At 38.5% G+C, this 13,501-nt stretch overlaps 1 protein-coding gene across 1 annotated transcript in view; it reads right to left on the bottom strand.

Annotated features, from left to right (window-relative positions):
- The window catches only part of LIN7A (lin-7 homolog A, crumbs cell polarity complex component), a 50,218-nt gene that overhangs the window by 16,592 nt on the left and 20,125 nt on the right, over window positions 1–13,501 (bottom strand). The gene's annotated exons all lie outside the window — the stretch shown is intronic.

Below are 13,501 nucleotides of genomic sequence, written 5' to 3'. Positions count from 1 at the left end.
GATGCAACCAGTCTTGAATATATGCTTGAGGCATTTGCCAATCTAATTCTCCTATTTGACTGTTACATAAAGTTTAATGCAATTTGAGTTTAAGAAGTATAAAATATACACCTACAGAACTTTTTTATTATTAAGTCAGTTTAACAACTAAACACAGATTGACTGTACCTGTTCCACCAAGCTCCTTAAACTCTTTGTAGGGTTCAGATCTAAACATCACTCATTCTAGCAATGCACAAAAAGCACACTGAGGTCCACAAATAATTGTTGTTTGCCTGTAGCCACACTAACCCCTTTATCTATGTTGTTCTCAGCACCACCTTAGCCATGACTTGTGCACAACGAATCCATTCTGTTGCCTTTTCTATGTACAGAGAACAGATACAATGAAAATCTCTTTGTTCTCAAACTAAATAAGGTGGCATTTAAAACCTCCCAGAGTGGAATACAGCTTCTTGTTCAATCAACTGTATATGAGAAATTGTTGAAATTGTTTTATAAAATCATTCCTTTCAGTGCCTACTGTTGTCTGTACATCTGATTACTTTTTTAACTTACAGTGGTTCTGCTGAATCTAACAATGTCACCCTTAAAATGCCCTTACAAGATCTTCTGTAGATATCGTTATTTGGACAAATGATCAATACAGAGGAAGACATAGATGCAGAATTTAACTGTAAGTATTTGAAAAGCTCCTTTAGGATATTTACTAAAGAAGTCTTTTAAAACAGTGACCTTTGTTGACCATGACAGATGAATCGTTCTGAAAGACATCATTGTGTAATACAAATGAGTTGAAGGAGGACAATTAACATATCACAGAATCACAGACCCGTTGAGGTTGGAACAGAGCTCTGCAGGTCATTTCAGCCAAACCCCTTGCTCAAGCAGGGTAACCTTGAGCTAGTTGCCCAGGATAGTATCTAGACGGTTACTGTATATTACTAATCTGAGAAAGAGCAGTATATCTATTTTTGTACATACAGCTATTTCTTTTTAGAGTGTCTAAAAGACTACATGGGTGTTAGTATTTGCTGACAGACTTCATACACAGTCTGATGTTCTAGTGCCTAGGGAAAAGAGTTTCCACAATTCATTAACGATAGAGATTAAATTACAGGTGAAATGTCAGCATTTCAAGATGCAAAGCTGCAGCTGTAAGGTAAATGGTAATGTTTCAGATAATTCCCTTCCCTCCCCATATCTACCAAGATCCTCAGTGCCTGTACACTGAATGTTCATCAGGTAAAATCATGCTGCAGACAGGGGTTTGTTTACACAGCTCTCATTTGTGCTGCGGAGCTAGTTGTAGTTGGCTTTGTTTTCTCTTTCCTGTGGTGCAGAGAATACAACACTCGCATCAAGAAATACTCCTGAAAGCAGGAATACAGATCTCAGACTTTTTCAGCTTCTGCAGGTAGTCTCCTCAGACACCATAATCTGAAGATACTCTCCTACAGTACTCAAAAAATACAAAAAGAATGAGTGAGGAAAATTACACCTAGAATATCTGAACTTGGAAGTGAATCCTCCTTGTACTGTGGCAGCTTTTGCTGGCACAGAGAAAGGTACATTTTATTACTTCTCCCAGCAGGAGCTGTATAGAGTCAGATGCAGCAGGTATTATTGTTATGACGATGGTCCTCATCCCCATGCATTCAGCTGGGAGGTAAAGCAGCTGGTTTAGCATTACTGAAACACAGGAAGGGGTACTGCCTTACAGGTACTTTAGGAGCTAGCCTCTCAACAAAAATTACTCCACAGGGACTCATAACAAAGCAGCACATACAAGGCTGGCCTATTTAAGTCAACACGAAGCTTTAGGAGGAGGTCCAGGAACAACAGTGCGCTTAGCAGCCTGTTTTATAAAGGTGGCCAGAAGCAGCATTCTGTTTACAACCTGAATGACGCAGCATCTTTTCTGCTGAATTCTCAAACTTACAATGTAATCAAACAGATTTTGTTCCATTAACTTCCGTGAGAGGTATTCAATGCTTCATCCCTGATGAAATATTAGGTAATTCTAAGGGCAACTGTACCTGCAATAAGGATGCTCAATTGACTTCAGGACAATTTGGTCTGAACAGCAGAAAGGAAGAGGCATGAGGCAGAAACCACTTCAGAGCAATGAACAAGTGTTCAAAAATCCCACAAACAAAAGCCAAGACAGCGTACATTGCAATTCAGACCTGTGAATTAGCAGGCCCAGATAAAACTTTTCTGAGATTTGTGAGGAAGTAAGTTTTTTGAAAATGTCGAGAGTTTCTTAGCACATAACGTAGCACATGTAAGTAGTAAGCAGCTGTGCTATCACAGTGCCTGTGCTATGATAACATATAAAATGACATAAAACCCTTCCTTCAAGAAGTCACAACCTAAGTGCCATAGGTAAGCAACCCGTAAAGAGATTGATAAATAATGTTTAACCCATATATTGGCATAATCTGCATTTAGTTTCTTCAGTTCATCTGCCATATTTTTTATTGCTTCAATGTAGAAAAGAATTGTGCATCTATTTTTGGAAGAAATCTTTCAAGGAAGGGAAGACAGGAGCCTGACAGAGTACAAAGGGAGAATTCACGAGAACAACCAGTGCAAGGAAGACATAATTGGTTCATTCCATTTAGGTAGTCACGTCAATGGAACAGTATACATGTGTGCATCCTTGCAGAACTGAGGTGAAGCTATAAAAGATACATTGTTATTTACTTACACCTCAGCATAATGCTTCTGCCATCAGCTACGCTGAATCCCTGTTTTCCTAATTGCCTTCATATGTTGGAAAGGATGAAGCAGTATTTCTCCCTTCTATGATGTGAAGTGGAACGGAATATATCAATCAGTCTTTTACCATGGTGAAAAGGGCTCATGTCTGTGTATATGTGCTTTATTCAGCACAGCTGCTGACCTCTCTCCTCCCCTCTTCCCAAAATCTGCAGCCGATTATCAGACCTTCAGCCTCCTTCTAACCTAAGAGGTAAGACCCACATATCATCTTGTTTGGTGTGTGTGTATCAGTCCTTGGGGCAGGAGGATGCTTGCCCTTGTGACAGGGAGAAGTTACAGTGCAAAGGTGCCCTGGAGAGCTGCTGACCTCCACTGAGGTGCCTGTGAATGCCTTGTTTCTAGGGCAAACTTCCATGGGCAGCACAAGCCAGTTGTCTTTCTTTCTCCTACTTTGTTTTCATCATTTTTGCCTCTTCACATTCTGTTTGGCATTTTGCCATTCTCCACAACCTCTTCCCTGGATTTTTCATTCTTAAACCAATACATTATGTCTGTGAAGCGGAATGCATTGGTTTGTGTACCTGGATAGACACCCCAAGAGCTGTACTTCAACACTCAATTCAGATCACACTTTTACCACACCAGCGAGCAGGGACGTTTTAAACGCTACAAAGATCAGGAGGGACTCTGCTCACCTTTAACCTCTTGCACACCACAAACCATGCAGTCTCATCTGGTAATTTCTGCACCAATCCAAATTTTTGCTCGAACTATGGAGTCTTTAGAAATGTCTGTGAATTTCAAGCTTCCAGCTTGCTTAGGAAATTGGTTAACTGGTTAAGCGCATGCCCATTTAAAATGGATTATTTCTAAGCTAAATTTGTTCAATTTCAAGTTATAACTGTTGGAAGTAATTGAGTATTTTTAATCTCTTTCAGTAATCTTCCCTTCTTCTCCTCCACTGGAAGTGTATGTAGGTCTTTGTCTCATTTTGGATACCTATGTCCTTTATGATAGGTTTGTTGAGATTTCAAACAGTATTTGCTTTTCTACAAAATAACCCACAAACTGACCTAATTGTCCACTTAAGATGACATCTGAACAGATGATGACATAAGAGGATGAGGACATAAGAGAAGGAAAACAAGTCAAACACAACCAAAAGCATATGTAAGCAGTGTGGAGGTATGCAGCTTACCAGACCATTCTTCCTCTTTCATGATGACTTTTTACCTCTGTAACTTTACTCAAGCTCACAACCAGCGTAGTGGAGTCCTTCCTTTCAGCCATAAACCCGTGGTAGCTCAATGAAATCAGAAAATCTGTAGTGATGGTGTATTTAGCTTTGTATCTTTTGAATATCAAGTGAATTTCTGGGTTTGTGCCTGTGTTCTGCTTTTTCAAATTATCTCATATGATAAGCATGCTCAGGAAAGCACAGCGACATCATAAAAGCATGTTTTCTCCAGCAGAGCTACAGCCTCTAGCTAAGATACTCTACTAAACACAGTCATACACCATAGTCCAGAAGACAGTAGTGCCATGGGGAAGTTGAAAGCAGGCTGATTTTCATTTCTATCTATCAAGTTGACTTAGAAAAAAATGTTAATATTCTTTCTCATTGTATTAATAGCTGCTTTTATCTTTGGTAGTTAATAACAAAAAAATGGGGAAGGGACTATTTTTGAAGACTGAAGAGAAAGAGAATTTGGAAGCCTATCCTTCTAAATCACAGTCCTTGCGAGGGACATTGACAACCTTAGAAAACCACTGGCTGTGGAAGAACACCACAGACACCATGTATACAAACCACAACTTCAAGGCTACAATAAACTTAAGACTCTTCTTAAACAAGATTGTTTCAGCAAATTCATTTGAGCAAATCAATCACAGAGGCCTGTTTTGTTATAGGGCTATGCCACATCTTTGATTAATCCCAACAGAAGCAGAATTAGGCAATGTCACACCCAGGCACACAGTGTATACTGCACATCAACTTCATTCTGTCCCTGAGAGCACGCTGACAGAAGGCCGCCTTTTGTCAGTGTCAAAAGGACAAGTCAGTCGATGCCTGTGAGGTTGAAATGGTTGAAAAGTACCCTTGAGAGGAAGGCATGTGCTGCATTACAGAGCTAACTGGAAGTACCAAAAAGTCTGTGTTACATAAATTATTTCTTGCAGGTACAGAATTTAGACAACTCATAGAGAAAGCTGCTTTGTGAACAACTAGTATTAATGAGCTATTTATATCTGACAGAGTGTGGTCATTCAAGGTTGCTGGCATTCTGAATATTTTTATATAAGCTTTCATTAGCCTGTGAGCAGTTATGTTTGCATCGGGATAACTGTTGGTGTCTATTTTCAAAACAAAACATCTGTATTATTTTCACAATTGTCCTACCAATCCCCTTCCATGAAGTAACACTGCACGGATGTTGCCACATGCAACAGGGCTGCTAAGCCATTAAGAAGCTCAAGCCTGTAAATGAAACTCAGTCTTGTTTAACAACCTGAGGAGATGAGATAGTTTTAATTTCAGAACATGTGGAAGAAATATTATGAAAGTTGGCTTTTACATTTTCATAGAGGATATTTTATTGAAAAGTTTCCTTCTTTGGGGGGCAGGGGTTATAGAGGAAACTAGGTCAGTTTTACCAAAGTGAAAAAAACGATTTGAATCTTGATGCATTATTAAGCTGTCCTTAGGCAGTAGGAAAAAAACCAGCACAGGCCTGAAACATTGTTAAAAATAAATGAAGTATAATCACCGTAAGGGTATAATATTTTAATTTAGGGTGGAATACTTTATGGAGCCTCCAGTTAAAATATTACTTGCTCTGTCATTTTTTCATTTTTTTGTGTGGAAAAGGGTGGTGCTCACTCTGCTCGGATGGTATCTGTGTTGCTGTCTGAAAGCTGAACCAAGTTTTGGTCCCTTGCCATAGGAGGCTGTGCCTGTCCAAGAAACAACGCAACAGGGATTACAGGCTGGGGCCAGAATCTCCTTTCTCCCTTCTGCGTGAGCAGAAGAACATAGCAGATGTACCAGGAAATGCATGCTGTCACATCCTCTGCACATATTGGATAAGTCAGTTGAAAACCTCCTGGTGTTGCTGTTAGGACACACAAGACCTCTGTGTGCCCCCTCTTCTTCCCTCCAATGTTGATTCTGGCTGGAAACATCACTCTGATACCATAAAGTTAATAGGAATTTGCCTGGCACCCTTTTAAGAGTAATGAAAAACAGACTTTTATTTGCAAATAAAAATTACTTATATGAGGAACATCAACAGTGTGATTGGGTCATTTAGTTTATTTCATGTCCCTAACACACTGTTCTATACTTTGCTCTAAGTCAATGGCAACTATGGGCCAGAGTCTTTGAGGACAATGTTATAGGTGTCTCAGAAATTGTATGCTTCACAGTCACTAAACCTTAGAAAAATACTGTCCTGAAAGTCTCTTTTGCTGCTTCTACTGCAATATACTGGGATTAAAAGAAATACTAATGTGTGACTCATAGTTTATAATTTGAAAGTCTCTTAGACCTCACTGCCAGTTACTTTTGAGTTCAAAAATATGCCAAGCCAAGCATTAATAAACACCAAGTTCCCCCTGTCTGTATATGCTGTTGGGGCTGCTGTATGCAATACCCATATTCCCAACTTCAACAGGTTTCTCAAAACCTTGCCAAAATTAGCACCTGGATGAAATGACATAACCTGAAGCCGTCATGCAAGTTCATCTCAAGTGTTTCTATCAAGCTGAGAAGGAAGGAAACTGTTGATGTTTCTTGTCTAAAATACAAAAAAAAGATGTAGTGGAGTTTTAAAAACAGTTTTACAATTTCTTTTCTTTTTTGAAGGCACAATTAAAAAATGGAGATTAAGCAGCATTTCTCAGGAGCCTCCTCACTGACATCAGTTAAGCAGAAGCAGGGGGATACTGAGGCTCCATCAGGGCGGAAACAGTGGTGCAGTGGCTTCCAACAACCTGTCAGCATATATATTCCTCAGTAGTTCACCTGATTTCTCTCAAGAGGAAGAAGCAGGCTTGGGATGAACTGCAGCAGAGCCTATTCTGTTTATTCTTAAGAGTTTATGTAATCAAGTATGATAGTGCAACAATAAACTAAAATGATAATGTGAGGAAAACAAAAGAGATGCAGAGATGCACCACTCATGTTCCACTGGAGTCACCTTCTTCAGTACATGCAACTTCAGCTGTGTGTAGAGCTAAGAACATCCCCTGAGCACCATTCTTCAGAGTTTCAGGATATAGGGCACAACTATCCAGATAAACTGTAATATGAACAAGGTATGTTATTTCTTTGATTCTATACATTGCAGCACTGAAATATTTATCTTTTGTGAAAGGCACAACTACGTAAGCACGGCAAATGTGAATAGACACACAGCCATCAGCCAACTCTGAAAATTGATCTTTAATCAAAACCAATGGGTGAACACGCTGATTAGAGACCAGTGAAAGGGTCTGCCCCCAGATACTGGGGTACTACATCTGTGAAATCAATGTAGGTAGCTATAGGCAGCTAAAAAAAAAGTGACAACAGCAGCTGTTTTAACCTCCTGCAGTGAAGTCATGGAAAGTGTAGGGGCTTAGTAATTGCACAGAGACTTAATAATGCCTTCTCTCAGACAATAACGCTTGGGCAGGTCGGTAAATTCATATAATCGCCATTAATGAAGGCCGTCTGCTGAGTTACAAGGTAATCATTACAGAAGTTCTCATTCATGCCATCTAGGGCTTGCAAGCAACAGAGTAATGCTTCAATCACTTATGGTAAAGTGGTAAATGGAACTTCATTAGTTTTTATCTTTTGTATTATTTCTGGTTACATTCATCCTGAAAAACAGCATACATTTTAACAGTAGGGTAATTTTATTTAACAAAATATTTCCTGTGTTTGCTTCTAACAATATTTTCTGGTGAATTTTTTTGATGCTTAATACAGCATGGTGGCAAGACAAAAAGAAGGCAGCCCACCTTTTGAAATTTGATTTTTTCCTGCCCTAATTTAGATACATTACAAATCCTTCTCTCAACTCATCATTATAGATACAGTACTTCTAACGAGGAGAAGGAAAGCAAAACTCTGTACAACATGAAAACATTGCTACTTTGTCATACCATCATCTTTGAATAAAGCTGAATAATTCCCCTTTCAAACACTGATGGAGGTACTTATTTAGTGGACATTTTTATCACTGTTTTATGTGGGTTTTCATTGCTGGGACAATGGTAATGGAAAAGGGATGGAAAGGTACAGCAAAAAATTCTTGCAAACACTACACAGCCCCAGAATTCTGGTAAACTGGACTGGTTCAGCTGACATTATAATCCACCCTGATATCTAAAAAGAAAATAAAATGTTGGAACTTTATAATTAGCATCAAGAAATGCAAATTTTAATGAAAAGATACAAATCAATCCATGCATAAGCATGTAAAAATCTGAACAAATTTGGTCAATTTGCAAAATCCCATGTTTGCTACTACATGAATGCTGCTGCTAAATTAATGTGCAGTAATTTTGAATGAGCTGTCTGGAATACCAGAACAAGGTATAACAAGGTATCAGATTAGCCTACGGAGAACTTTGCTTCCCAGCCAGTCTAATAGGGTACGATGCTAATATAACCATAACTCTTTTATGACCTGAGTTAAAAATCTGAGCTCATAAATCTTGCTCACTTTACTCGTATGAGTTGTCCTATTGCCCTTTTGTTTACTAATTGCCTTATTAGTAAATCCAACATACCACTTTTGCTTAATCTTGACCAACACTTGCATTTGCATGGGTAAAGTGACAGCAGGCAACTTTCGATGTCAGGCTTCCCACTGAGCCTTAATCACAGCTCTGTGCTGTGATCTATAGCTGTAAGCATTCTCAAAAAAAAAAAAAAATTCCCCCCCCCCCGAGTTGCCTGTTATAATTCAAAAACTTCACAAGCTCGGCTCGCCCCGTGGGGATGAGAGACTGATTGGAATTGTGTTTTTCCTTCTGTAACAAATATTCAGCTCCCTGTGAAAAGAAAAGAGTAACAAAAGGCAAGATTTGAACTCTGGGGCTACTCTCAGTGTCAACCAAGACAATTTGGCCTGGTGAACCTGTATTTTTACAGGGAATGGGATTCATCAGGCAGGAAACAATGGAACCCCGCTTTCAGAGGCTAGGTCTGGGAGGCAGAGGAACAGCATTATATTGCAAACTGAACAAAGACATCTTGAGATTCTTGAAACACAACGAAACCAGGATTTTAAATGACCTCTACATTAAAATCCAGAATTAATGATTTTAATAAAAGTATTAACAAGAAGTTTCACCTGAGTCCAGTTAAATTGTTATATTTAGTACAGCCCTTTAAAATGGAGTACACCACCATACTGGGATATCTGAAATAAACAGCTATGGGTTCCAGCCAGCCTCCTGCTGTCACACACTGCATCACACTGTAAAGTAACAAGTACACTATCACCAGACTCAGCTTTCAACACTCAGCTGCCTTCTTTTGGTTCCCTAATATTTGCAAAGACATGTATCAGGGTTAATAACGAAAAGTGCAGGTAGGCAGCTTGAGGAAATGACCAGATAATAATGCGGTGCATATCAGCAGCACTGGGATTCCAGGTGTTCAGATTGCTAAGGCACAAAAAGGAAAATTATTAATTAAAGGAAACCATTCCAATACTGACTAGGTTTGTTGAACTGTCTTGCCTAGCATGTAGTGAAACTATGTTTTTAATATTACAGAACATAATCAAATGTATCTCTAAAGTAAGTGGGGGGCATCCAGAACTCATCAGAAATGTGTCAGTGTTCTGCCACTGCCATTTTTTGGCCTGTTAAGTCACTAGTGGTCTTTAAATGTCCAGGATGCTCTGTCCACAACATAATGTTATATTAAATTTAAAAGTTTTAGACTATTGAAGTAGAAACTGAACTATTTTCCAAGACATATGCTGTTTCACAAATTAATTTCATACAAAATACACAACAGCATTTTGTGTTGACTGCTCCTCCTTGTAAGAAATGATTGCCAGTGACCCAGTCCTGCAAAAGTGCTCTTCTGTGATGACCTGGTATTTTGGTGGAGGCCATAAGATAACAGGATGAAATAATGGTTATTTTTGTGCGTCTGGTTGACATACCACATTTTTATAAGGACTTTCTGATCTGACTACTTTTGGTATTAATAAAAGTTTCCCTACAGGCATTTACCAGTCAGATTTTCTTTTAAATAATATCCACACAGAAGAACATTAGATTTAATCTTGAAATGGAAAATGGAGTAGTGAAGGAAGGCTGGAAGGAAAGTGAGATACACCTGAATTTTACACATTTAATATACAGAAATAGAAACTTGAGAATCAACCTGAAAGAAAACTTCTGCTCCTCAGGAGATGCGTGGTTTATCAAGCTGTTTTGTTACTCTCCTGGCATTTCAGTACCGATTACCAGACATTAACAGTAAATGAAATTGCCGTAATATGCTAAGGCTTGCCACATTTTCTTGTTGACAGTTCACTGTGTTTTGCTCAACTGTTTGTTCTGCCTTCTGTGCCTACAGCTCTTTAAGGTTTCTTGCCAGACCAGAAGTCCACCTTATCTTATAGTTCTCGTAACTTCCTTTTTACTGACTTAAAGTCTTTTTATCATTTCAGGTTGCCTAGTTTTATGTTGCATGTGAATATACCTTCTCAGCAGTTCAATTATGCATTCACTTTTGGAGCCTTGCCCTTCTTCTGTTCCAGTAACCCCCTGGGAATCAGAAGACTATAATATGGCATCAGCTTTGAATGAACAGCAAAAACACATGGAAGGGTAAAGGACTTAATGGTATAATGGACAAGATTCATGCATCTTTTGCCGGGTGACAAGGCTACAGAAGGCTAATTAATCTTCATATAGCTAGTGAGCTTTTGAAAAAAGTAATTTTAAAGCATAATTAATTTTTTCTTCAGAACTCAATTTTAATGTGACCAGACTTCGGTTAACTTGTTTCCTAGTCTAGGGGTCTTCAGGTGAAAAGGAAATACTGAGGCCATTACATACTTCAATTTTTTCCATTATTTTCAGAGCTATTATATATTCTTGCCCAGTGCCAGACAGAGTATTTCAGTTGGTGGTACTTTTATTTAGCTAAGTGAGAACCATTAATCACCATTTCATGACATAGCATCCTAGAAAAATGCCAAAGTACTTCTATTTAAATTTCATTCACTCAGTCACTTTAAGAAGATTTTATTTCTATGGGATATTAGTGTAGGGATTTGAACTGGCAGGTTGATTTACTAAATAAGTTCCCATAAATACAATTAATTACAGTCATTTAATAGATTCCTACATATTAGATTCAAATGTATGCCATCTAACAACGTATCTCATACTTTCAAAGGCTAATTGATTATAAAACTGACCTCCTGCTTTTGTAAAGAACTTCTACTTGTAGAAGGGACAAGTCACATTCAATCAATACTGTGTGGATTATATTTTATCTTTGATCTTTTCACCTGCACTCAGCCCAGCACTGAGTTTCTCTGGGACGTATTTTAACAATCAAACTCACTGGATAGTTAAGTGTCTGTAATTTTTTAGATTGGAAAAGAAAATGTTTATTTTCCAAAGCTCCTCAATTACAGAGTCTATAGGACTACCGCAGTCAGCCTTAACCTCTTTTACTAGGTTTTATGACGAAAGAAAATCAGGCTCAGCTCTTGTATTATACAATGAACACATCACACTGCAGATCTGAATCTCTGCATACATATAATAGCCTCTTACAAAATCTGCGTACTAATACAAAGCCTGCCACTGCCCTTCATCCCATTTTGATTACTCCTACCTACCGCTCACACCTGGTCTGTTTCACTGTGTTCTCCAGGAAGGCTCCTGTGTTCCAAACAACTCCCACTTTTCTCCTTACTTCGCTGTGCCTTCTTTTGTAAGGTCAAAAACTTTTCTCCTCTAGTGTATGTAGATGCTAATAGAGGGAATTAGAAGCTAGTCACCACACTCTCACATCTTGCACCTGGGTGAAGATAAACAATGGGAGGGACCATTTGCAGGGAGAGTTCATAGAATCATAGAATCATTTAGGTCTGAAAAGACCATCAACCCAGGACTGCCAAGTCCACCATAAGCCATGTCCCTAAGCACCAGATCTAAGTGTTTTTTACACACTTCAAGGGATATTCTACCACCTCCCTGGGCAGTCTGCTCCAGTGCTTGACCATCCTTTCAGTGAAGCAATTTTTCCTCATCTCCAATCTAAACCTCCCCTGGCACAACCTGAGGCCATTTTCTCTTGCCCTATATTATCCTATGACCTATTTCTGTCTAGCCTCAGCTACCTCAAGCTCAAATACAGTCAGAAAAGAATGTGCTCTTCAATTAAGTAGCTATCAGTCTTTCATAAACTCCAGTGTACATGAAGAACATGCAAGAAGGGCATCTCTGATTAATGGCATGACCCAGCTCAGATATCCTCCAAGCCCTTGCTGCAGTGCTTGGAGATGTCTAACAATGTAACATGACCAAAATAGTCCATGCCCTTCTAAATATTTTTTTTTAAATGGTAGAAATTATTTTCTGCAATTTTCCAACAACTCTTCAACCGGTGAAAATAAAGAGCATTACAGGTTAAATATTTGCCAAGGGCTTAATGTAAGCAACTGGAAAGAGGAGCCACATGTTAAACAACCTTAAGTACTATCAATATATATGGCAATTCTCCTACTCTCCCTAAACAAAAATATTTGTTACTGGGACTTTTATATTTGAAGATTTTTTTCTAAAAAAATATTTACATACATCGTGATAAATGGCATTAATAATTTTTTGGGTGTAGAAATTTTGTTCTCTGATAGTGATCTATTAGATAGATAGGTTATATACATATAAAACACATTAAGTATTTAAATAGAAATAAATGTTTTTGCTTATGAAGCTGCTAGAACTGATCTAACTACTAATTCATCATCACTCAGTTCTTGTGTAATAACTGGCTCCAGGCTTCCTAAAGTGACTATTATTTGGTTGTAAGAATCTAACAGTTATTAGATAGTCTGTCACGTGCAGGTTGTCTTTACACGCCACTCTACACTCTATAAAGAACTTCTGTGCCACTGAGATTATTTTGTCAAAATCTACTTTCAGTTCACTGAACTGAGAATGCATTTCTCTAACTCATTTTCCTACTTCCTAGGCACTGTACCTGTTTCAACAAGCTTTGTGTTTGTTTCTGCTAAGACTGTTTTCCAGAGATGAATATAAATTTAGTAAGATTTCACTGATGATGTTGCAAAGACTGAAAGTTGCCTTTAACAATTATGGTACCAGGCTCTGCTATCTGAAAAAAGTCCCCAAACCCCACAAAAGCAACCCCACAACTTTTCAACGCCCTGTGGTCAATTAAAGAAGCATTTACTAGGTCAGCTGAAAGGACTAGTCAGAATATCAGCTTTTCAGGGTACACAGCACCATTATTTATTGTCATGGAACACTATTCCCTTTAAAAAGCCTTGACAACTGCCATTTAATTAAGTGGTAGCCTCTCTGTTTCTCACATTGAAGAATATATTCCATAAAACAAAGAGTATGTTGCATTTTGCTTATTAAGCTGATGTCTGTTCCTCTCTTTCTTTCTTCCAGCCACCCAGCAGTCCACTCAATCAATGTGCTGCTGCTGCTGCCGCCTAGTTATCAGGAGTTCAATTCTGCCACCATGGAGGGAACATTAGATTCCTCATTG

Source organism: Falco peregrinus, chromosome 6 (assembly GCF_023634155.1).
Source record: "Falco peregrinus isolate bFalPer1 chromosome 6, bFalPer1.pri, whole genome shotgun sequence".
Lineage (NCBI taxonomy): Eukaryota > Metazoa > Chordata > Aves > Falconiformes > Falconidae > Falco > Falco peregrinus.
The sequence above is the reverse complement of the archived record's forward strand: the minus strand, read 5'-3'. Positions and strand labels throughout refer to the sequence as shown.